This window comes from Sphaerodactylus townsendi, linkage group LG06 (assembly GCF_021028975.2).
Source record: "Sphaerodactylus townsendi isolate TG3544 linkage group LG06, MPM_Stown_v2.3, whole genome shotgun sequence".
NCBI lineage: Eukaryota > Metazoa > Chordata > Lepidosauria > Squamata > Sphaerodactylidae > Sphaerodactylus > Sphaerodactylus townsendi.
The window spans coordinates 116,942,064-116,949,981 of record NC_059430.1 but is presented as its reverse complement, the minus strand read 5'-3'; positions in this window follow the sequence as shown (position 1 = coordinate 116,949,981).

The following is a 7,918-nucleotide window of genomic DNA, read 5'->3' as shown; positions in this document are numbered from 1 at the left end:
AACCATCATTAGGCATGGTTTTTAAACCAGAACCAAGGTTGAGAGACCCTAAGGATCCTTTGTTAAGGAGAAACCCCATTCAGACAACCCAGCTGACATGACCCAAGGATTTTGTAACGTCTGAATTGAGGAAATATCTGTCTTTGCCTTGACCACTTCTCCCAACATTATGCCTTGACCTGGACAGCCCCAGGCTACTCTGATTCATCAGATCTCAGAAGCGAAGCAGGGTCGGCCCTGCCTAGCATTTGGGTAAGAGATTTCTAAGGAATACCAGGGTCGTGAGGCAGAGACAGGCAATGGCAAACCACCTCTGCCCGTCTCATGCCTCAAAAATCCCACCAGGGGTCTCCATAAGGCAACTGCAACTTAATGACAACTTCCCCAACACACACACACGCACACAAAAACCATCGAGATTATATGGATCTTTGTCTCACTTGTCTCACGGAGGGACTGCTGCTAAAAAAAAAAAAAAATCAGGCTTGTAAAAGTCAGAGTCATGGGGTGCCCTCGGGTGATCTCTGGGCAACTGGATTGTCAGCTTTGGTTGCAAGCGCATCCTAGGAGCCAGACGGTACTTTCACCCGTCTTCTCCTGGGCAGATTGTTAGAGGCAGGTCAGCGCTGACTCCTCACATGCAGGAAAACAATGCAAAGAACAGTTCCTGCCGATGTTATCATTGCGTAATTCAAACACCAAACTTGTTCAGGTGCTCCACAACAAAGAGAACCTGCCGGCTTCTAGCCAGGTGTGAGAATAGGATGTTCTGACCCTCAAGGCACGGATCCTGCCTAGTTCTAGCATAGAGGAATTCAGTGTAGGGATAAGATGGATGGTTCACCTTTTTTTTTTCATTTATAACCCACTTTTCTCCCTGTCATGGATCCAAAGAGTCTAGCATTTATTGTAGGCCACCTGGGAATCCAGAGGAAAAGTGGCATATAAATGTTTTAATAAATAAATAAATAAAATTATCCTCCATTTTATCCTCACAACAACCTCGTGAGGTAGGCTGGGCTGAGAGAATATGACTGGTCCAAGGTCACTCAGCCAGCTTCTGTTGGCATTCGAACCCATGTCTCCCGATCCCAGTCCTATACTAGACCAGGGGTCTGCAACCTGCGGCTCTCCAGATGTTCATGGACTACAAATCCCATCAGCCCCTGCCAGCATGGCCAATTGACCATACTGGCAGGGGCTGATGGGATTTGTAGTCCATGAACATCTGGAGAGCCGCAGGTTGCAGACCCCTTCATGTAGTCACTCTTTAGAATCAAGGAGGCAAACTATGGCTGTACCCAGAAATGTTGCTGAAAATAGGGTAAGTTGTACATGTATTATCCCTCTCCCATGTTTTGACAATCTCCTCCCCATATCCTCAACCTGTGAAGCAGCCCCTATGAGGTAGATGATGCTCGGAAGGTGTGCTTGGCCTAGCATGTTTTTATAGCTGAGTGGGGTTTTGAACCCAGGTCTCTCTGGTCTTCACGCAACACACTAACCACTATTCCAAACTGGCTCAGGGTCTTTGACAGCCTGATATTTGACTCTGTATATTTACAGACAGATAGTGCATTTTTCTCAAACCCTTGGCTCAAGAAGTTCAGGGTACAGCCTCTTCCTGGCACCATTTTATTTTTACAACAACCCTGTCAGGTAGGTGAGAAGGAGTATGACGGACCCAAGATCATCCAGCAAGTTTCCATGGCAACGTGGGGATTTGAACTTCAGGTCTCCAAGATCCTAATCTAATACTCTTAATGGTTTGGGTGTTTGGAATCTAACCCTTCCCATCCCCCAGCTGTCTTATCTAGTAGAACTGTTGTGAAGTGCTTGCTTTGGATTCGCATATTCAGACCTTGAGCAGCTTAATTGCCTCAATTCTCATCTAGGTGAAGGCGGAGCTCATCAGAACAAAGGTAAAGATGGAAAATTAGATTTCCACAAGGGTGGGCACCTGGCCCCGACTGCTCTTTCGAGACTAGAGGCTTCAAAAACAATAATACCGTCTGGGTGTCAGATGAAGTTTGTGTTTCAAACCAAACGTGATAATTATTTTGTGTCTTTCTGTCTTTCTCCCCACCTTTCTGCGGCTTGTAACTGCTACAGCTGTACACTTCATGCATGCAATGATGTAAGCTGTGACTCATGGAATAAAATCAGTTCATCTTTAAAGTGCCCCGGACTAGTCCGAACACTGTCTAATCTTGTTCCACCAGTTAGCCTGGTGAATATCTGCAGCCGCAAAAGATGCCATTCACGCGTGCTGCTTTTCGCGATCAGCACTGCCGTCGCAAACATATTTCCTTGCACGTCATTACCGCTCAGTTCCACAGGGCATTTGCTGGTACATCAGTTTAAGATTGCAATCTTAACTTTGACTCAAACATCTCTGAAGCTTACAAAAGGCAGACAAGAAGCCTTAAAGTATTGTCGAAGGTTTTCACGGCCGGATTCAACTGGTTGTTGTGGTTTTTCTGGGCTGTGTGGCCGTGGTCTGGTAGATCTTGTTCCTAACGTTTCGCCTGCATCTGTGGCTGGCATCTTCAGAGGTGTATCACACTGTGTCCAGAAGCCTTAACTTCAGAGCCTGGGGAAGCAGGGGGGCACCCATTCCACTCCCAAACACTCAACCTGACAGAAGAGCAATAACTGAGTACCATCAAGGAACAACAGACTCATAGCAACTCCACAAAGTTCAGCCTCAAGGAGTTTTGAAGGCAAGAGAGCAGCAAAGGTGGTTGAGCAATTCTCTTTCTCCACTTAACATCGCTGACCTGGGTGGCCCGGGCTAGCCTGATCTTATCAGATCTTGGAAGCTAAGCAGGGTTGGCCCTGGTTAGTGCTTGGATGGGAGACCACCAAAAATGTCCAGGGGTGCTATGCAGAGCCAAGCAATGGCAAACCACCTCTCAACATCTCTTGCCATGAACACCCCATGAAGTCGTCATAAGTCATTTGCAACTTGACAACACTTTCCACCACCATGTAGTAACTCTCATCTTCCTTGGTGGTTGCCCATCCAAGTAGTGACCATGACCAACATGCTTACCGTGTTTCCCCGAAAATAAGACAGTGTCTTATATTAATTTTTGCTCCCAAAGATGCGCTATGTCTTATTTTCAGGGGATGTCTTATATTTCTGTGTTCTGTTCGTCAGGCATGCTTCCAAACAAAAACTTTGCTATGTCTTACTTTCAGGGGATGCCTTATATTTCGCACTTCAGCAAAACCTCTACTACGTCTTATTTTCCGGGGATGTCTTATATTCGGGGAAACAGGGTACCTTCCTGGCCTCTCTAGGCTGTTTCCGTGCCTGGCAAAGTCCTGGAAAACTCAAAACTTTGCCCATTATTTTCTCATCTTTCGGCAGGTCCCAGAGTGGTGTAGTGGTTAAGGGGGATGAACTAGGACATGGGGAAACCAGGTTCAAATCTCCAATCTCACACTCCCTCAGTCCTGACCTTGGCTAGTACTTGGATGGGAGACATATCAGGAATGCGATCTGCAGGCACGCAATGGCAAACCTCCTCCCAACCTCCCTTGCCTTAAAAACCCTACGGAGTCGCCACAAATCAGCTTGGACTGGATGCCCCTTTCGCACATGCAGAATAATGCACTTTCAATCCACTTTCAGTGCACTTTGCAGCTGTGCGGAATAGCAAAATCCACTTGCAAACTATTGTGAAACTGGATTGAAAGTGCATTATTCTGCATGTGTGGAAGGGGCCAAAGAAAGATAGTCTGAGGGTTTAATGGCTTTCTTTTGGAACTTTGCTCCTTCCCATGCTGAAATATGCCTGTTCCCCTCCCCAGCCAAACCCTGAAATCAGCCAAGCCATTGCCAAATGGGGATGCCAACCTCCAGGTGGGATCTGGGGATCCCCAGAATTATAGCTCATCTCCAGACTAGAGAGATCAGTTTTTTGGAGAAAATGGATGCTTCGGAGGGTGGCCTTTGTGGCCTGGTACCCCAGTGGGGCCCCTATCCTCCCCAGGTTCCATTCTCAAATCTCCAGGAATTCCCTATTTTGGATCGGGCAACCCCACTCTCCCATTCCCGCTGGTGGCCAGGGGGGACCTGGCAGCAGCCCCATTGCAAGAGGCCATTTCAGTTCCAAGCAGGATCATTGCAATTGCCCTACAAAGGCTCCCATTTCTGTTGGCAGAACCTCACCTGTCCCGAGGCGGTGGCCCAGCCCATGAGCCCTTGAATTCCTCGAGTTGCATAACATTCCTGCTTCTCTACATATCTCCAGCATCTGATTTAAGTCCTCTCCAGCCCCATCCAGAAGTGTGCAACACCCTCTTCTGTAATCTTTGAGTAACAGGCCGTATCAAGCCCTGCTCTACATAAAAAAGATTTGCAACAGGTAGCAGCCAGGGACGCCCGATAAGGAAACTAGAATGCCCGCAGAACAAGAAAACCAAGCTAAGTGCTTCTGGGAAAGTTGCTCTGAGCGGCCCTTAGCTGCAGCCTGCCTTCACCAGATCAGAATCTTCCCCAAAGCCATGAGAGATGCTGGGCCAAAGTAGATGGTCTCTGATCTGATCGTGTGGCAGAAGGCAGCACACTTTCCCTCTGTATTCTGAGCCACTCAAGAGGGCAAGGGATGGACCTACCTGTGGCGTAGTGGTTAACAGCAGGCGCATTCTAATCTGGAGGAACTGGGTTTGATTCCCCGCTCTGCTGCTTGAGCTGTGGAGGCTTATCTGGGGAATTCCAACACACGCCAGCTGGGTGACCTTGGGTTAGCCACAGTTCTTCTGAGCTCTCTCAGCACCACCTACCTCACAGGGTGTTTGTTGTGGGGCGGGGGGAGGAGATTGACAGCCCCTTTGAGTCTCCTGCAAAAAGGGGGATATAAATCCAAACTCCTCCTCCTCCTCTCCTTCTCCTGAATAGCATAGATGTGTGTGTCTGCTCCACACAGGCTCAAACAGCACAAATAATAAGCCCAGAGAAGAGCCAGGATTTGAACCCACAACCCACACCTATGTGCACTGGATTTGATGGCCATGTGCAGTGGGAACGGCACATTATCTGGGCAGAGAAGGAAGACGCACCCTTGTTATGCCATCAGGCAATCCAGTAAGGCCCCATCCTGCCTGTTAATATCCTGCAGCAATTGAAAGATAGATAAGGACTTCACCCAGCCAGATAGCGCTGCTTTATAGCCTCCACGCACATTTTATTGTCAGGGAGTGTAAGCCAGGAAACAGAGAGTGCTCAGCCTCCTTGAAAGCACCAAGGCTTCACCAGATGAGAGGCAGGAAATCTCTGATCATGTCTACTGGTGTCGCTAATTTCTTAGAGGACAGTCTTGTGGAGGACCGTTTGGATCAAGACTGTCGTACTGGGTGGGATGCAGGGTAGCCTTTCTCCAGACACAGGCAATTTTAGAGATACTGTTTTCGTGGTGGGACCTGGGGATCCCCAAGAATTACAACAGATCTCCAGACTACAGAGATCGATTCCCCAGAAAAAAAATGGAAACGTTGCAGGGCGGACTCTACACATTGTACCCCACTGTCCTCCCCACGTGCCACCCCCAAAATATCCAGGAGTTTCCCAACCTAGATCTGGCAACCCTGGAAAACCCAAAGACGTTGGGACAGCCTGTGGCAGGCATCTTGACCTCATGTTAGTTCATTTCTTGGCTGAGGCCTTCTGTTGGTTGTTGGTTGAAGCAAGAGCTCAGTCGGGGATTTCCCAACCCACAGTTCTTCCTCCTCGCCAGCAAACCTGGCACACAGATGCTGCCGTATTAGAACGCCACAGGTGAACACGTTCTCGATGATGCAATTATGGAAGAACCGCACCAACGCCAATTACAAAGCATCACGTGATCTGTCCCAGCTATGTTCCACTGTCCCCACTAGGGCTTCACACACAATGGCAGTCCTGCGTCCACATATTAGGAGGGAATCTCCGCTCTTGTGGACCTCCTTCCCAGGAAACATTCATACAATGAGAATATGCAGCAGTAACTGAAACACATATGGTTTACAGTGGTGGGATCCAAAAATTTTAGTAACAGGTTCCCATGGTGGTGGGATTCAAACTGTGGCGTAGCACCAATGGGGCTGGGCGGGGCATGACAGGGGTGTGGCCGGGCATTCCGGGGCGGGGCATTCCTGGGTGGGGCTGTGGCAAGAATGCAGCCGCTGCGCCGGTCCTTGGGCGGGAAATGAATGCACGCAGGCGCAGGCTGCCACGCACGCCGGTGCACCTCCTGCTAGACTGCTTCAAGTTCTGCACGCTACTGCTGAGAGGAGGGGCGTAACTAAGGCAAAAATCACGCGGCAAAATCACCAATTAGTAACCCCCTCTTGGCTCACACAAATAATTAGTAACCTACTCTCGGGAACCTGTGAGAACCTGCTGGATCCCACCTCTGGGTTTATAAATAAGCATTGCTGAAGGCAGCAGCACCTATATTCAACCATCTTTCCCCAGCCAGGTCCCTCCACGCTTCAGAGAAGAACTTTCTGGTGATCTCTGGCCCGAAGGATATCCAGCTGGCCTCCACGAGGACCAGAACCTTTTCTGTCCTGGCACCGACCTGGTGGAATAAGCTCCCGTCTGACATCAGGGCCCTGAAGGATCTGAATCAATTCCGCAGGGCCTGTAAGATGGAGCTATTCTGCCAGGCTTTTTCAGGAGGCCAACGGGTTGACACCTATCAAACACTGGCCCCTGTGCTATAATGGTTTTTAATTGACATCTTTTATTCTTGCTCTATCCTGTTGTTGGTATTTTATTGTATTCTATTTTAATTATTTATTACTGATTTTAAAAATTGTATTGCTAGATTGTTGTTGTGTGCTGCGCTGAGGGGCCCTTTGGGGATGGGTGCAGGACAGACAGACAGACCGACCAGGGAACTGCTAGCATTCTCAGTTGCAAATCCTCACTCCGCAGAAGCTTTCTGCATGACCTCAGGGCAAACACCATCTCTCTCAGTGTAACCTACCTTCCAGGGTTGTTGTTGGGAGACCAAAGTTTTAGGCCTGGGTCCACACTGGAGAGTAAAGTGGGGCATAAATGTGAGTGTATAGTACTGTCAAGTCACAGCACAATTATGGTAACCCCAGCAACAAGGAATGTGAGTAGTGGAAGTGGTTGGCCATCTGTTGTCTGGCTTGGAAGTTTCCCTGCCAAGTATTAGCTTCCATGGTCTGATGAGCCTGGCCTATACCATGCCATCTTCCCTCCTGAAGCAAAAATACTTCAGTAAGTATATGTGTACACTGCCTCTACAGGTGGAGGTTCCACACACACACTCTTAAGAATCTGAACAGCCTTGGATTACCGTTGCTTTAGAGCCCCAACTGATACTGCAGGTGATAGTGTTCTCCGCTACCAATAGCACAACAGGCCTCTACCCAACCGGTGCAGCATCTTTTCTCCAGAATAGACATAGAACTGGCTGAACAAACACGGGCATCATGGAATGCCCAAAAGGGTGTGCTGTGCTCTTCCAACAGAGCACAGCAAAGACAAGCCGTGAATCATCAGTCATTATTTCGACACGGGAATACTAAAGCCTACCTACCTTACGAGGCTGTTGTCTGTATTGCTGAGGCACAGGAAGCACACGGAATGCTCTGAGGCACTACAGAAGGAGTCAAAGAGCAGTCCCTCCCAGCATATAGCACCCAATCCCCCTCAATAAAACAGAGACCTCTGGTACCCTAAAGTCACGCAAAATGCTCTTCCCGCATGGAATACAGCTCACTTCTGGATGCAAAGGATCCCTGGGAAGTATGGCAGCATGACCTGTTCCCTTCCTCAAACAACTAACATTCTACGGTACACTGCCTTTAAAGGTGGAGGTTCCATTTAGAGAGAGCGTGTTGGATCCCCCCTTTCAAGCCGCCCAAACCGGCAGCCACTGACTCCTACAGCTGC